Genomic DNA, 18,477 nt, shown 5'->3' on the forward strand with positions numbered 1-18,477 from the left:
TGGCTCTTAAAAGGGTCACAAGATTTTCACTCTGCTAGTCACCATGTACAGCTTTTGCTTGGAGTGTTGGAAGAGCTGTATGCTTGCTGATGTGTTACACCTGACGTTTTAGGACACACCAACTACACTGTTGCACCACATCTGTGCAACAGTGCTCTTGCACTATGTACTAGCAGTGACTGCAGCTGGTAGAAACTATTGTATGAAATGCAAGACTGTGTACGATGGAATAAAAATGGCATAATGTGTAGTATGTGGAAAAGTAAGGACTCAACAGTAACACTGCACATAATTTGCATAAATAACTACCAGTATGGCAGGCAGGATTTGGTTCACGCCAGCAACCCTTGTATGTAGTATATTCATGTACACAACTGTGTAGCTATACAATTCCTAACATAAACAGACTGTCTGTAGAAAGTGTGTGTGCAATGCATGTAGGAATTTAGGTGCCTTCAGAGTATCCACAAGTAGGGAACACTACATCACTGCATTCATGCAAGAGCAAAGAAAACCACTGCCAGCTGACTTAATATTTACAAAGTCTATCATAATCTATTAAGTCTGTAAGACTAATTTTTTATTTCTAAGGAACATGTTTAACACATTGGTCACACAGAGCACACACCACTGTCCATAATCTACACATGTTTAGTCACATACCTTTTAGACATGTTAACAGGAGGTCCATCCTCTACAATAGCAATACTAAAGGCTGACAGGCATTAAGACCACTCAGCAAGTGACACGTAGCTACCAAGTATTTTCCACCAATCCCATGATACACCAAGGTGACAAACCTCTCTAAATCTTTGATACCTCCCTAAACACTTAATGAGGAAAGAATGGGTTTAGGATGATTTCTGTTACATTATTGGAACTCTTCAAATTTGTGAGCAAAAATATATTGGTTGCATTGTCTTGGTATATACTTCAAGAGATTTTTTTTTTCTTTTTTTTGGTAACCTGTCCTGAATAATTTTCTCTCTTGTATGGGTCTAATCTCGATTTAGCTGTTATAGGTTCACGGATGTGAACTAGGCTAATGGCTCTGGAGCCTTTACAAGCCTAGCCCATAGGATTACGCTGGCATCGTGCCACCAGACCTTAGTTCCCAGTGCCTCTGTCAAGTACAGCCACTGGAGTGATCCCCGGGGTGAATTTTCCATTTCCCATCCACTCATCAAAATTTCTCTTGAAGAGGGCCAGTGAGGCGCTCTGCTTGACATATATGGGAAGTCTATTCCATAACATGGGCAGTCTGTGGGTTATGAGCCTGTCCTTCCAGCATGTTCTGTTTGTGGTAATGAGGTTGAGGTCTCTGGAGCGGGTTATTTCGGAGGGACTGGGATTTCTTTAGATGTAGCATTTCTACCAGAGCTGGGTCAGACATGGCTTTAAGTCAAGAAGAGATCGCCTCTAAGTAGGCAATACGAGACAGAGAATAGTTGGAGTTTTTTGAGTCTGTCCATATAGGGCAAGTGTTTAAAGCCCGAGATCCTCTTTGTGAGGTATTTTTGCAGCCTCTCCAGTTGTTGTAGGTGTCTAGTGAGGTACATGCCAAATGAGGCATTGTACTCTATGACTGGCCTAATGAGGGAAGAGTAAAGGGAGACAATGACCTTTTTCTTCCTGGATGCAAAACCCTTAGTAATGAGATGTGCCACATAGGACTTTCTGACCACAGTGGCAATGTGGTGGTCAAAAGAGAGGTTGCCGTCAACCTGTGTTCCCAGATCTCTTATGACGTCTTCTGTGTTCAGTGGACTACCATCGATGTGGTAATTCATGGGAACCGGGTTTTTCCCAAAGGGGATGACTACACATTTTTTGGAATTGAGCTTAAGACCATGGTTCTGACACCAGTCATTGGTCTCAGGGAGGCCTTTCTGTAGGATGTCATCACTTGGGAAGTTAAATATGGCTCCCAACTTGCAATCATCTGCGAACTTTGTCAGCCAGAGTCCCCTCATACTGGCCTGGACTTCAGAAAAGTAGATACCAAACAGAAGAGGACCCATGACCGAAACCTGTGGGACTCACTTGTGACTGGTCGACAGTCTTGACATGGAGTCAGCTACTTTCACACTGTGGGTTCTATCTGTGAGCCAATTTACAACCCACCTAGTAATATAGGGGTTGATGCCTAACTTAGTGAGATTTTCTAGGATTCCTGAGTGGGGAATGGTATCAAAGGCCTTGGCCAAATCAAGGTAGGCTGTATGAACCACCTTGCCTTCATCCATAGCTCTGGTGACCGACTCGAAGTCGACCAGGTTGAGCAGGCATGATCTAACCTTCACAAAACCAAACTGTGTGGGATCCAGAGTTTGGAGGTTCCCTATATCTTTGTTTATTTGGTCCATGATTATGCATTCAACCGCTTTGCATATCAGACTTGTTAGGCTAATGGGGTGATAGTTCCCAGGGTCTGTAGTCCCGCCTCCTTTGTGGAGAGGGATGACTGTAGCAGTGCGCCATTCGGTAGGGACAAAGCCTGAGGTGGGGCTGTGAATGAACAGCGTACACAGGTGAGGTGCCAGTTCACTCTGTAGTTCATGTAGAACACATCCAGAGATATTGTCAGGACCCATAAAAGCTGTATTCCTGGCCTTGGACAGTGCTGTTTTAACCTGTGCAGCAGTAATACTGGGTGCCTGGCCATCTACTGATATTGTGATTGGTCCTTTGGTGGGGGAGAGAGGGGTAAAGTTGGCACGGAATCTGTCGGACAGTATATTGGCAATATCTGTTGGCTCGGTACAGGAGGTGCCATTGTGCAGCAGCTCTGAGCAAATCTGGGAATTGCCGTGGTGATTCTTTACATAACTACAGAAGGCCTTGTGGTTGTCTTTACTATCTGCTGCAATTCTGTTTTCACAGCTAGCTTTAGAGGATTTGATGAGGCTGATAAGGGAGTTTTTCCAGTCTTGGGACTTCACCTTATTTCTCATCAGTTTCCTCCTTCTGTTGTACAGTTTATTTATGGCAGGGGAACACCAGATTGGCTTCCTTTTTTTGGAGGAGAGCGTCTTGGTTCTATTGGGTATGGCGAGATGCATGCATTTGTGTACATGATCGTACAGGGCATTAGTGTATGATTCGGCGGTCATGCAGCTGTTCTCCAATTGCATGGGTGCCGTGAAGTTAGCCACCTGTTTTTAGGAGCCCAAAGTTAGTTTTGGAGAAATTTTCATGGTGGTTACCTTTGCGGGGGTGGGGTGGGAGGGATGTGGATTTCCAAGGTGATTAGTTTGTGGTCGGATCTAACTAGGGAGTTGACTATTGGTACAGAGCAATGGTCACCCATGTTAGTAATGACCAGGTCAAGGATGTTGCTACCTCTAGTAGGGGTAAGAATGAGCTGGTCCAGGGCATTGGAATTAATGAATTCCAGGAAACGGTGGGCAAATGTATTGGTACACGAGTAGTTTTCCAAGTTAATGTAGGGGTAGTTGAAGTCTCCCAGTATGAGAGTGTTAGGTTGGACCCTAATATTCTCCAGGATGCTTAGGAAAGTGGAATGAGAGTCTTGGGTCATGGTTGGGGAACTATAGCAGGCTACGACCTGAAACTGCTGTCTTACCCAGTGTTAGCTGCACCTGAAGTATCTCTGATGCATCATGTTGGGCCACCCGTCTGGAGGTGTGTGCATCCTTTATGAATATGGAAACACCACCGACTTTGGAGCTTCGGTCCAAGTTCTGGGGCAAAAAGGTATGGAAATAGTTACAGCCTGGTAGTGCAGGGATGCTATCTGCTGGCTTGAACCAGGCCTCTGTTACAGCACTAATGTCGATGTTCTCCATTTTAAGGAGTGATTTGAGCGAGTGCATTTTGAGATTTAGACTTCTAGCAGTGAACAGCATGACCCTCAGACTGCATTGGTTTGTAGCGGTTACGGTGGTAATTTGGTCTTTGGAACACCGCCTAAAAAAGGCATAAGGGTAGCAAGAGCCTTGGCCAGTATCCAGAAGCCCAGGGATGACTGATGCAGGCCAACTCTGGCAAAGCATCTAGGTCTGTCAGTCATGTCATCCCAGGCAGACGGATACTGGATCCCCTTAGAATGACACCAGAAACTTAGCCAATTGTTGAAATCAATCATTTTCTGCTTGTATTGTGGTATCATTCTGGGTGATGGTAGGAGGCTGCTCAGGGCTGGGGTCATACCCGTCTGGGCTACATAATCCAAGAGCTCCTCCATGTCTCTTTTCATGTAGTCCCGGGAGGTACGTCTCAGGTCATTCACACCCACATGTACAATGACAGAGTCATATTTGTACCTGTTGTTGAATGACCTGAGTGAGTGTGTTATGTGGCGGATCCTGGCACCCGACAGGCAGCTGACTTGTTACTTTCTCCTTATTCAACCTAATGAGTGGGACATCAGTGTGCCTCCTTATCGAGTCACCTATGACTAGTGTGATGGGCATGCTGTTTTGCCTTAGGGGCTTTGGTTGAGTGGCACACTGTTTAGGAGAGTTAAGTGTGTCATAATCATAATTAGTGTTGTGTTGGTCGAGTGCGTTTCTGCCTTGGAGGTCTCTGCGGTTTGTGTAGAATTTTATTGAGAGCCTCCGCGAATGTGGGTGTGTGGTTTGTTTATGTGGAGGCAGTGCTGGTGTGTGTTCTGGAGGGTTATGTGTTGCATGTGTTGCGGTGCAAGTGTTGACCAGCTATTTCGGTCTTGGCTGCAGAGTGCATGGCTTCCAATTTGGATATATAAATGCATCTCTCGCAAGTCTGAGGGTTGGGAGGTAAGAGGAGAGGGTTGACAGTGTGCATGAGGCAGTTGCTACATTGCCTCAGGATGCCCAACCTCACCAGGCTAACAGGGGAAAGCACAGGGAACTGACCTTTAACCATGCCTGGAGGGGTGGGCATTAATAATAATTACTGGAGAGGTTTCCTTGTAGAACGTTTAATGGTGGTAGCACTGTTGTGTACTACAATAATTGCTACAAGAAGTCTGCTAAAGTGCTAGACTAATAAGCTAATAAAAGTGCAGGAGAACAGAGAACTAGCAGATCTAAGGGAAAATTTGAAGAACACCGCTCAAAAGCTTACAAAAAGTCCTGGATATAGCAAATCTGTATCTGGACTACACTAGTTCCAGCAAAGGCAGGAAACTTTTTTTTTTTTTTTTTTTTTAGTAGAAAGTGAAGAGACAGAAGATAATGAGATAATTCAATATGCAGACGGTAAAGGGGTGGGCCTAAGCTAAAGGGGTGGGCCTTTACTAAGTTCTCACTATTAACAGTAAAATGAGCTGATGTAATGTGACTGGGGGGGGGGGGGTGTCCAGTACCAACTTTATACCACAGGTAGGCAACTCAAAGCCACTAAGACAAAAATACCACAACAAGAACTGGGAGGGTGGGTGAGAAAAACACAGTTGTACAGATTACAGAGATATTAAATCAAAAGTGCAGACGATAAAATGAGGAAAAAAAACTCTCATCTTTTCTCAATATCACAGCTGGCAGTAGGTCAGTCTCTCTGCAGCAGCCTGAGCAACAGGTATATCTGATTTAAAACACTGGCTATTTAAGGCACAGAAGAGAAACTAGCCCAAGGTGTGCCTGTGGGAGGAAAATTCCTCTCCAGCAAAGTCTTTGGACTGCCTTGGGGATAACTGTAGAACCCAAGTGTCTAATCTGTCAAAAGTAAACAAAAGGTCACTTCTGGAAAGCAATCACCTATACAGAGTTTGCCATCCTAAAAAGGTGAAGGGCTTTCCCTTCTAAAGACGCAGGAAGGCCTAGCAGTTTCAGAGGAAGTAGTATGACTCACTTAAGGCTCTCACTGCAGATTACCAACAGGATGTCAACTATCCACCCAGATCCTTCCCAGATGACCCATGTTCAAAAACTACCTGGAACTTGGACAATGAGGAGGGGCTGGTCCACTTGATCCATTATTATCTCCGCAGGGGAAGCTCCAGGTGGTTTGTATCAGCAGTATTCATAATAACTCTTTAGAACTGATCAGTGTGCAGTAATGCGAGACACATAATCAGCATCCTAATGAATCCCATTAAAGTCCTCCTGTGACACACATCACGTGCACAAGTGTAACTTACACTGGTCTACTGCATTTACATGCAAATTTGAAATAGCATCACTCTTCATGTGGGAGCCAAGCAGTGACCGTTGCTACTGTAAAGGATACTTGGCAGTCAGACAGTTGTACCACTACAGGATGAAAGTTTCAAAGAGGCCACTGCATATGGCTTGGAAAAATCCCAATATGGTGCCTCAAAGTAGTTAAAAGACCAGTTTCATCCACCCAAGACCCTGAGAGAATGGGATTTTTAGTCAGAGTCTCAAGCCTGACACCCTGATCTTGCTAGAGGACTACAAAGAGATTCTGGCTCCTCACTATCCAGCTGTCCATCCCAAAGACTAAGAATCCAGAGTAATGGACAAGCTAGGGAATCATAAGCATCACCAATCTTGATTTGCAGGCACTAAACTGCATTTCAAGTGAGACCTCACCAATGGGATGCACAACAATCAAGAGACTGCCAGACAGACCCATAAAACACGAGCTGCTCCTCCAGTCCAAAGTTCCCTCAAACTCAATGAACTTTATGAAGTGCACTTTCTGTAACACTATTGGGCAGCCATGGTGGTGCAGCGGTTAGCACTGCCGCCTCACAGCAAGAGGTTCTCCGGTTCGATTCTTGGCTGGGGTGCCTTCTGTGCGAAGTCTGCATGTCCTCCCTGTGGTTGCATGGGTTTCCTCCGGGTGCTCCATTTTCCGCCCACATCCCAAAGACATGCAGTAGGTGGATTGGACACACTAAATTGGCCCTAGGTGTGAATGTGTGCATGTGTGCCTTCTGTGGAAGGTTGGGCACCGGGCTGGCAACTCAACACTGTAAAACTCCACTACCATACATGAACGGACAGATGATCCGCTGTGGCGACCCCTAGCCGGGAAAAGCTGAAAGAGGGAGACTTTCTGTAACGCTATTGCATTCACCAGTGCTATGCTACTGTACCCTGTGCTACAGTACTAGTGGCTTCATTTGGCAGACTTCCCAGAGCATACCAAAGAGGTTTTTACGGGTCACCTTTTCCAAGCCCATGCATCTTTGGTCCATGAAAAGGAAAGACCACCACAACTGTAGATATAAAATTCTGACTGCCTCAAAGCAAACCATTTTTTCAGGATATAGAAAACTCAGGATTAACATGTGGTTCTGGCAAGGCTCGTAGCAAACCCTGAAACCTGTTAGCTTGAATGAAAACCAATAACAGTGACTTCCAGCAAGGTGACAGGCTGAAAGGCAACAATTCTCTGTAAACCCCTGGTGGCTACAGTCTGCCTAGAGTCAGACGACAGTAATTTTCAAATGTTGCCCAACTATCGCACAATGGAAAGTGCTCAGAACGATTTAATTAAACAAATTGTTTTTACTGAGTTTTGTGAGTTACTGGATATTTGAATGCTTACATTACTGGCTTTTGTTTGCCACAGTCCATTTTGAACTAGTGAGGTGTTTCATTGGAGGAGTACAAATGGTTTTGCTGGTTACTATCCCAAAATGGAGGCAGCCAAGGACCATCTCTCTACCATGCATAACAGATGGGTGAAAAAGGAAAGAAATCTCTATAGGATGAAAAAAAAAAAAAAAAAAAAAAACCCAAAACACCAAAACCCAACCTATCCTAGTAGCTCTTCCCTTATTAGATGGTTCCACCTCATCAAAAGGTCTCCAAAGGGTGTAGGAAGATACTCAAACTTCTTCCAAAAAAGGGCCATCCAAAAGATCCTATCAAACCAGAAGTGGATAAGATTTTTATTACAGGTTTTTGTGATATCCAAAAAGGGAAAGAATTGCAGACCAGTTTTGTTTTTAAAACAGTCTAAACAGCTTTAACCCCAAGCAAAATTTTTGCATGGTCTCAGAACAAGGCAATCCTTCCATGTCTTCTAGAAGTAGACCGAATACACTTTTTGAATCTCCAAGATAACTACCCAAACACCAAGATTGTCAAGGGGGTATTGTCCACTTCCAGAAAATACAGTTGTGTTCATTTACCATAAATGTAGATTTCAGAGTGTATTCACTGTTGCAGTCCTGACTACTGGGGATTACCTGCTATGAAAGCCCTCGGCCAGCCCGTCTACCAGAGAAAAATTCTTTCTGGCTCCCAGGCTGGCAGACTCCCTGACTGACAGCATTACATTTGGGTATAAAGGTAGCTAGCCTGCATCATAGCAGTGTTTTCATGACCTCAACTAGGAGGAGCCTTAACCAGACAGAAGGCATCCAAAGGAGAACCTGACATAGGAAGGGACCCAAGGAGGGGTCCCATGGCCGAGTAGCAAAACAGGATCAACCTACACAGTAGGCTAAAGGGGTTCATTGGAGGGAAAGAAGACTGTGACCGTGAATACATTACATTTACCATAAATGAAGATGTTAGAAAGAACTACACTATATTCTTTGCGTTTCACGGTTGCTGTCCTGACTATTGGAAAGATGCCCAAAGATGAAAGGAGGGAGAAAGGTGCCTGTGAGGAAGTGAGGATGCCCTGCAAGACAGCAGTGGCAAAGTCTGCTCTCGACCGACCGAAGGATGCCAGGTAGTAGTGCTTGAAGGTATGCACCGATGACCAGGTGGCAGCCTCCAAGATGTCGTTGGTGGGGATATCCTTTAGAAAGTCACTGGAAGCAGCAGTTGTCCTGGAGGAATGAGATTTTCCTCCCTACTGGTGGCACCTCGCCATGTGAGCTATAACAAGAGCAAATGCATTGTGAAATCCATTTGGAAATAAGTTTGCTTAGAGGCAGGCTTGCCTCCTTTTCCAGAGGCAAAGGTAATGAAAAGCCCATCAGTCTTCTCAAAGATTTTGTCTTGTCCAAATGAAACATATCTGTTTGTGCACCACCAAGGAATGCAGAATTCTCTCCTTTTTTCGAGGACTGGGGAGAAGGTAGGGAGATGGATGGCCCGACTCAAAAAGTGGTCAATGACTACTTTAGGCATAAAAGGATGGATTGGTTCTGAGAGAGGCCCTATCCCTGTGGAAGATGAGGAAAGGTTCCCACAGTCATGGCTGAGGTGATTTTCCATGTCAAGAACTTTAGGACTATAGAAGCTGCTGGCTCAAAGGGGGGGGGGTCACTTTCTCTAGCAGAAAATTAAGGTCCCAAGGAACAGCAGATTTCCTTCTGGGTCATCTAATGTGGAATACTTCTCTAAAAAATTGCTTTAATAGTAGATGGGGGGGGGGGAGGGAGAGAGTTTGCATATGCAGAGATGGCAGACACATGGATTTTAATGGAAGAATGAGTTTGGTCTGCTGAAATCGGGAACCATCAGGTATTCGAGAATGCTGAAAACATGCAAATTTGGGATCTAGGTGGTGTTCTTTGTACCAAATAGAACATCTTTTCTACTTAGCCGAGTAGGATTTCTTGGTGCTAGGCCTTCTAGATTCTTTGAGGGTGTCTAGCACCTGTTAACTTAGGCTGACCTCATTGTGGTTTGTTGAGGGATCATCCATGCTGCAAGGTTAAGAGTCTGTAGATTGAGGTGTACAATGTTTCCCTCATTCTGCATGAGGAGATCTACTCTCTGAGGGAGTAACCATGGGCCTTGTTTGGGGAGTTTCAGGAGGAGGGGGTACTAATGCTGTCTGGGCCCATCAAGAGTTATAGGAATTGCTCTTGGGCCATCTTCTCTTATCTTGAGCAGAATTCAAGGAAGGAGGAGTATAGGGAGAAATCCATAAATGAAAAGCTTTGCCCAAGGGAAGAAGGCATCGGTTTTCCAAGCTGTTTCCTCTGTTTGTTCAAGGTAAAGAATTTTTGCAGGTGTGCATTTTCTTTGGATGCAAAGAGGTCCACCTGTGGAATTCCCCATGTTTGGGTTAGGGATTGGAAGGTTTTTGGGTGCAGATGCCACTCGCGAGGGTCCATCAAGTTTTCTGCGGAGATGGTCTGCCAGAGAATTCTGAACTCCTGGAAGGTATTGTGCTATCAGGTGCAAGACAGTGATGAAGGCTTACAGCCAAAACCAGTATGTGAACGGTGAACATCAATAAATTATTTCCAGGAAGCAGTGCTGTCTTGTATTGTTGGCTATCAGGTGCAAGCCCACAGACTGAGCAGTTTCCTATATTTGCACTGCTAGACGGCACAGGAATGTGAACCTCCCTATCCATTTATGTACAACATAACTGTGGTACTGTCGGTCTTGATTAATAGGACACCTGGGGTCCACTTTTCCTTGAAGACTAATAGACCCTTTAATAATACTACCATGAGTTACTGCCAGTTGATACGTCTGTCCTTGGATCCAGAATCCCACTTCCCCTGGGTTTGGAGGTTTTGGAAGTGAGCCCTCCCATGCTGTCTCAGAGGCATTTGTGGTTAGTGTTTGAGCCTGAGGGGAGATTCTGAAGGGGCGGCCCTGACTTTGAGAGCAAGCTTGCACCCACCATGCATACTCTGTTTTGAGGCAGGGGATCAGGGGGATTTTGGTCTCTACAGACTGTGAGCTCTGGCACCAGACATTTATCAGGTACCACTGGTGTAGTCTCGCAAGTGGGAACCATAAGGATGCATAAGGCCATGTATCCCAGGACTTGAAATTCCCTTGCTGAGATGCAATCTCTCAACTTGATCTTGTGGAAGAAATCTGTCAGGAAACAGACTTTTTCGAGAGGGAGGAAAGCCAGAAGTGTCCCCAGGAAGACAATCTTTTTTGTTCATGAAGTGTGGGATTTCTATAGGTTCACTGTGAATCCCAGTGAGGAAAAGAGGTCCTGGGTGAATTTCAGATCACTGAGGAGCTTGGCCTGATCTGCTGCTCGCACGAGGCAGTCATCTAGGTAAGGATACATATGTACCCCCCCAGTCTTGCAGACAGCTATTGCTGGTGCTAGGCACTTTGTCAACAGTTTTGGTGCTGTAGAGAAGTCAAAGGGCAGTGTGCAGAAAATTGATAGCGACTGGATCTTGCCCTGAAGCAAAGAAATCTTCTGTGGTACTCCTGAATAGGGATGTGCACGTAAGTATCATTTAGGTCTAGAGAGACCATGAGGGCAAGGGGGGATCTCATGGGCAGCAGATTTTGGAGGGTTATCATTTTGAACTTTGGCATCAAGAGGGACTGGTTGAGGTTGGACAGCTCCAAAATGGGGCGTCAAGAGCCTTCCTTTCTGGGGACCAGGAAGAGCATGGAATAGATTCATTTTCCCTGCTGGGCAGTGGGAACTGTTCTACTGCTCCCTTCAAACACAATATCTGGACTTGAGTCAAGGTCTCAAGTTTTTTTTTTTTTTTTTTTTATTTTGGGGGACATCTGGATAACCCAAGTATTTTAAATGCTCTTTGAAAACGAGTCTGTAGACATCTGCAATAATATCTAGAACTCATATGTCTGAGGTGATGAGGATCCAGGTGTGTTTGATTGCCTTCCTCATAGCTTTGGGGTAGGAGGTAGGGGAGGGGAAGTTGAGTCATTGCTGTTCTCTGGATGTGGTTTGGGGTCTATAACTCCCTTGCTTAGGTGCCTGAGGATCACTGCCTGCCCCTTCGATGGTTGCCCATGTCTGATTGGCCTATTCCTTTAAGGTTTCCTCTGTTTACTCCTAGGCTGGACGGGAAAGGACCAGTGTTTGGCCGGAAAATTTCTGCTGAACCTGGTTGGTTGTACCTAGTGGAAATCTTTTACTGTCTGCATTAACTTAGCCTTACCCTCCACCTTTTTAAGGATGACTTCTGCCTTGGGCCTGAATAGAACCTCCTTGTCAAGGGGGGCATCCAATAGGCTAGACATGACATGTTCTGGAAGAGTTTGTTCTCGGAGCCAAGCATGTCTCCTAACAGATCCAGTAGTAGCTGCTCTGCAAGATGCTTCCATGGCATCATGGCCACAACAGAGGGAATATGTTTAGCTAGGTCAGTCAATTTTTTGTCAGATTTTTGTCTTCAAGAGTGGAAATCTTTTGTTTATGCAGTTCTAGTATAGTCTGTTGGTACTTAATCATATGAAATGGAAAATTTAGGGCCCTCTTGGCAAGGTGGTGGATGTATAAACCTTCTTGCTAAAACTGTCAAGGGCCCTGCTCCCTTTGGCTGTAGGAAACTGGTTCCTAGAGAAACTGGCTCTGGCTCCTTTTGCTCCTGAAGTGATAACTTCAGGGTCAGCAGTAGGGTTTCTGTAAAGATACTTATGGGAATACTGAACCCTGTAAAACCTGTCTTACGTGGGGCAGGTGGGAGGGAGTCCGATTTAAAGGAAGATTCCTGGAAGACATCTTCCACACTTCCAGAATAGGAGGAACAGCCAGTGGCTTACGCTTGCCCAAGAATTCCATAACCGTCTTTTTAGTCTGTGGGTAGTCCTGAGCTTCCCACTGAAAATGTTGCTTCATGGCATGGAGGGTCTCTCCAAAGGTGTAATCCTCAGAATGTAAGGCAGAAGGGAGGATTTCCTCAGAGTCTGACTCCTCATAGGAGGTTTAAAGATGGGCCCTCCTCTGACCCAGGGTCCTCAATTTCAGAGCTTTCCTCTGAAGGAATGGGATCCAGGGAAGTTACTTAAGGATAATCTCTTTTTTGTTTCCTAGAAGTAATCCCTGGATCTTGCCTTGATCTGACAATGGAGAGCAAGTCCTCTGCTAACCTGATTAAATCCCGCTGTGACCCCTGAGAAATGGAGTAGGAGGGCCTGACTGAATGCCTAGGGACAGAGGTTTTCTTGGGGATGGCCAAGGCCTTAAGCCCAAGGGCATCCAACGACCGGATGCCGGTCTCAGAAAATTGAAGTAAATGCACTGGAACTGGTGTGGGTCGATGTCTGGTTGCAGAATCTCTGAGAGGAGCATGCTCCTCAGAAGCCAAGGCTTGCAGAGCAGCCCTTGATCCAACTGATAGACCAATGTCAGTGGCATATGTACCGGTGGATGGAGCCAATATGTCGGATTCTGAAAGTGTCTCAGAGGCCTGAGTCAATGGATTAGAAAAAGAAGTGGGCTGAGAAAGTGCCTCACCTTGTTCAACAATAACAAGCCTGGAGAGAGAAGCAGGTGGCGACCGATAGCTTATCTTGTCCATAGGTAGGTACTAGGCTATCTGCCCGAGGGCATTTATAAGCCTAGCCAGAGTGTGTCGGCTTTCGCCACCCCATTGATTAATTAACTGATCCTCTGTCAAGCACAGCCAATGAAGTGATCCCAGGGGTGTATTTTCCGTTACCCATCCACTCATCAAGGTTTCTCTTGAAGAGTGTTAGTGAGGGGCTCTGCCTAATGTAGTTTGGAATTTTGTTCCAAAGCATGGGGTGTCTCTGTGACAGGAATCTATCCCTCCAGCATGTTCTATTTATTGTTGTGGCGAGGTTTAGCTCACTAGAGCACATGGCTCACAGTAACTTGGATTTCTTTAGGTGGAGCATGTCCATCAATTCTGACTTGGACATGGCTTTGCAAGTGAGGCAGAGATCACCTCTGAGTAAGCCATATGCCACTGAGTACAGCCGGAGTTTTTTCAGTCGGGCTGTACAGGACATATGTTTGAGGCCAGTAATCCTCTTGGTGAGGTACTTTTGTGGTCTTTACAGCTGTTGTAAGTGTCCTGTGAGGTACATCCCAAATGGGACATTGTACTCTATGATGGGTCTGATGAGTGACGAGTAGAGGGGCACTATAACCTCTATTTCTAGATGTGAACCCTTTAGTAATTAGATGGGCTACACAGAAGGATTTCCCAACTACTTTGGCAATATGATTATCAAAGGAGAGATTACTATCTACCTGGGTCCGCAGATCTCTTATTACCTCTTCTGTATTAAGGGGGCTGCCACCTATGTGGTAATTCGTGGATGTTTTGTTTTTCCCAAAAGGGATTACTATGTATTTTTGGCATTTGGCTTACGGCCATGACTACGACACCAGGTGTCCATCTCAGTAAGTTTGGAGGATGTCCATGTCAGCCGAAGAGTCAATTATGGCTCCCAGTTTGCAGTCATTGGCGAACTTGGTTAGCCATAGTCCTCCTGTGTTTGCCTGCACTTCCGAGAAGTATATGCAGAACAGTAGGGGTCCCAGGACCGATCCTTGCAGGACACCACTTGTGACTGGTTTAGAGTCGGACCTGGAGCCTGCTATTCTTACCATGCGAGTTCTGTCTAGGCCAGTTGGCAACCCATCTCGTGACGTTTATGTTCAGGCTGGTGAGTTTTTCTGTAATACCAGAGTGGAGAATGGTGTTGAAAGCTTTGGCGAGGTCAAGGTAGGCTGTGTGAACCACCTTTCCTTCGTCTATGGCCTTGGTGACTGTCTCGAAGAAGTCAACCAGGTTTAGTAGGCATGATCTGCCCTTAAAGACAAACTGAGTTGTGTCTTTGGAGGTTCCCAATGTCTTTGTTAATGAGTTCCATGATGATGCACTCCACAGCCATGCAGACCAGGCTAGTCAGGCTTATGGGGTGATAGCTACCGGGGTCAGTTGTGGCCCCTCCTTTGTGGAGTGGAATAACCGTTGCTGTGCACCATTCTATGGGCACGTAACCTGTGGAGAGGCTGAGGTTGAACGGCGTGTTTAAGCAGGGGGGGGAGGGGTTAGTTCATTCTGTAGCTTGTGCAAGATTCAGCCTGGGACACCATCTGGTCACATTAACGCTGTGTTTTTGGTTTTTGAAAGGGCTGTTTTCACCTGTGCATCTGTGATTTCCGAGACACTACACTTTTCCGGTATTGTTGTGCGCCCTTTTGGGGGTGAGAGGGAGGTGAAGTTTGCACTGACTATCTGCCAGGATGTTAGCAATATTAGAAGGTTCAGTATATTTTGTGCTATTTTGCACTAGTTCAGTGCATATCTGCGAGGTGCCACTTAGATTCTTAACATAGCTAAACAAGGCTTTGTGGTCATCTTTTGAATCCTTGGCTATTTTTCTTTCGAAGTTAGCCTTGGATAATTTTATGAGGGGACTTTAATTTCTTACTGATACTGATCAGGGATGTCTTTCCTTCTTGGGATTTACTTTTTTTCTGAACTAGTTTCCTCCTTCTGTTGTATAGCCTGTTTATGGCAGGGGTCCACCAGACTGGTTGCCTTCTTGATCCATGCATCCTTGTAGTTCTGCATCTTGGGCAGCGTTATCCTTTAGCGTGGGGGCTGTGAAACTTATGATTAGTTTATGGACAGATATAACCAGTGACGGGTTGACCTCCGGTGTGGAACACCTGTCACCCATGTTGGTGATGACCAGGTCCAATATGTTTTCACCTCTGGTAGGAGAGTTTACCAGCTGATCTAGGGTGTTTGAGTTGATGAATTCCAGGACTTGCTGGGCCTGGAAGTTTGTACTCTAGTAGTTTTCCCAGTTAATGGTAGGGTAATTGAAATTGCCCAATATCAGGGTGTTCGGTAGGACCTTCATGTTTTCCAGTGTCTCCAGAAAGGTGGAGTGGTAGTTCTGGGTCATGGAGGGTGACCTGTAGCAGGCCACAATTTGCAATGCATATATGCTCGATGTTAGTTGCACATGGATGATCTCAGAGGTATCATGCTGTGCCACTAACCTGGAGGTGTAGGTATCCTTGATGAATATGGATACACCCCCTCCTTTTGTGTTTCGGTCCGTGTTCTGTGGCCGAAACATGTGGTATGAGCTGTAGCCCAGTCGTACTTGGGTGCTCTCTGGAGCCTTGAACCAGGTTTCAGTTACTGCACAGATGTCAACGTTCTCCATACTGAGGAGTGCTTCGAGCGCGTGCATTCTGAGATTTAAACTCCTGGCGTTGAGTAGCATAATCTTCAGTTTTTTTTGTTAATTGTGCTGTTTACGGAGGTGGGTTTGACTTTTGAACCTTGCCTAAAAAAGGCACTATGGGGCAGCAACAGCCTTGGCCAGTATTCGAAAGTCTAGGGGTGACAGGTGCAAGCAGTCTCTTGCGAAGCAACGCGGCTTGTCGAGCATGTCGTCCCAGGCTGACAGACACTGGATCCCCTTTGAATGACACCAGAAGCTTAGCCAATTGTTGAAACTGATAATTTTTCCTTTATACTGTGGTATCATTCTTGGTGAGGGCAGGATGCTACTCAGGGTCAGGGTCATACCAGCCTGGGCTACATGATCAGTGAGCTCTTCTATGTCTCTTTTCATGTAGTCCAGAGAGGTACGTCTCAGGTCATTCACACCAACATGAACAATGGCAGAGTCATATTTGTACTTGTTCTGGAGTGACCCAAAGTGCTTGTGTTATGTGGCGGATTCTGGCTCCCGACAGGCAGCTCTCCATACCAACAAAACACCAGACCAAGAATAAAAATGCACCAGCAAATGGACTCAGGAAGCAACCAGAAAAAAAAAAACAGATGAATGAACAAGCCACGAATGTTGACCTAGGTTTCGTCTTTAATCCGACTTCATCAGAACACACCTTAATACAAATAAAGAACAACCTTATATACACATTAAAAATGACATCATCACTAGTCAATTGGGTAAAAACTTAATTAACATAATATATTATGAATAAATACAATTAATTCAAGATGAAGGCCAGCATACATGGTAATAAACAACCCCAAACCCTAAAATAATATAATATAAAAATCAAAGCGAAAACTTAATTGTAAAACATAATTATAAAACATAAAAATTGAATTTGATACTTAGTTCAGCCAAGTGTAACTAAAGTGCTCCAATTGAACTAAAAATTAAAAATTAAAACCAATCATGAAAGACATACAACAATACATTGCTGAGTGCATACATGCTGTATTAGTATATCCGATATTAATGTGAGCTAGTTCACCCCAATATATTCCTTAATTTTAAAATGGGCATAATAGAAATGCAGTCATTAATGCCTGGGAATTCCAATGCATTAAGTTTCAACTGCCACTTCATCTCACCTATATCTAAGTGCACATCCAGTTTACTTCCAAATCTGTCCACCAAAAACTGCTGGACCACACAAAACTTAAAATGATGCCTACTATTAGTGTCAATGTGCCTGTACAGGGCGTTGGTCTTTTTCTTTAGCCTGATATCAGACTGATGTTCAATAATGCGGTCTCTTAATGCCCTGCAGGTCTTCCCAATATAAAAGGCTGGACACCGTGTACACGTAGCCGCATACACGACCCTTGTGCTGTAACAATCAAAATGGGCACCAACCCTAACAGTGACACCAGCCAAGTTAAATGCGGCACCCGTCACATTAATCAAGTTACAAACACTACATCTACCGCACTTAAAGTTACCCTTACTTCTATAAGTAACAATGTTCTTGGTGTCATTCTTTTCCAATAATTGCTTAAAAGAAAATCCCTTCCTATAAACACATTTCGGAGGTCTCCCCAGTTTATCACTAACTAAATGATCCATTTTCAAAACCCTCCAATTGCTAGTAATAATGTCAGCAATATAAGGGGCATCAAAGGAGAAAGTAGTAATAAAGTATAATGGATGGCCAGCACCCGCCTGTGTACTAGTGTCATCATTCCTAAGAATGACTTCACCCATGGAAGCAGCATTAACTTCAACCTGCTCATTCCTAATGTCAATCTTTTCATACAGTAAAGCCCAATAAACACCATTAGCCCTTTTGGCTTTAACTTCATCTGCTATACAATCACACAATGCAACTGGGTAACCCCGCCTAACGAACATCAACTTAATAAAGTCAAGCTCTTTGATAAAATCAACATCCAGACTTGTCATTCTCGCCGCCCTGACCATCTGCCCTTTAACTATTGCCTTCTTCTGATGGTCAGGGTGACTACTTGAATAACTCAAATATGAATTGGAAAATGTTGCCTTTCTGTGAATAGTAGATATCAATTTAGCCTCAAGGGGACTATAGGCTAAATGCACGTCCAAATAATCAATTTCACTTTTACTCATACTGTGGGTAAATTTCAAAAATTCAACAGAATTATTGAGAAAATGAATAAATTCCCCAAACATATCATTTCCACCATCCCAAATGATAAACAAATCATCTAGGAAGCGGGTGTAATAGCTAATGTTGATTCCAACTTAATGCATTGGAATTCCCAGGCATTAATGACTGCATTTCTATTATGCCCATTTTAAAATTAAGGAATATATTGGGGTGAACTAGCTCACATTAATATCTGATATACTAATACAGCATGTATGCACTCAGCAATGTACTGTTGTATGTCTTTCATGATTGGTTTTAATTTTTAATTCTTAGTTCAATTGGAGCACTTTAGTTACACTTGGCTGAACTAAGTATCAAATTCAATTTTTATGTTTTATAATTATGTTTTACAATTAAGTTTTCGCTTTGATTTTTATATTATATTATTTTAGGGTTTGGGGTTGTGTTTATTACCATGTATGCTGGCCTTCATCTTGAATTAATTGTATTTATTCATAATATATTATGTTAATTAAGTTTTTACCCAATTGACTAGTGATGATGTCATTTTTAATGTGTATATAAGGTTGTTCTTTATTTGTATTAAGG

General features: G+C 44.3%; 1 protein-coding gene across 4 annotated transcripts in view; it reads right to left on the reverse strand.

Moving 5' to 3' along the window:
* The window catches only part of INO80E (INO80 complex subunit E), a 118,319-nt gene that overhangs the window by 33,537 nt on the left and 66,305 nt on the right, over positions 1-18,477 (reverse strand). The window lies entirely within an intron of this gene.

This window comes from Protopterus annectens, chromosome 10.part0, assembly GCF_019279795.1.
Source record: "Protopterus annectens isolate FY-2018-M chromosome 10.part0, PAN1.0, whole genome shotgun sequence".
Lineage (NCBI taxonomy): Eukaryota > Metazoa > Chordata > Ceratodontiformes > Protopteridae > Protopterus > Protopterus annectens.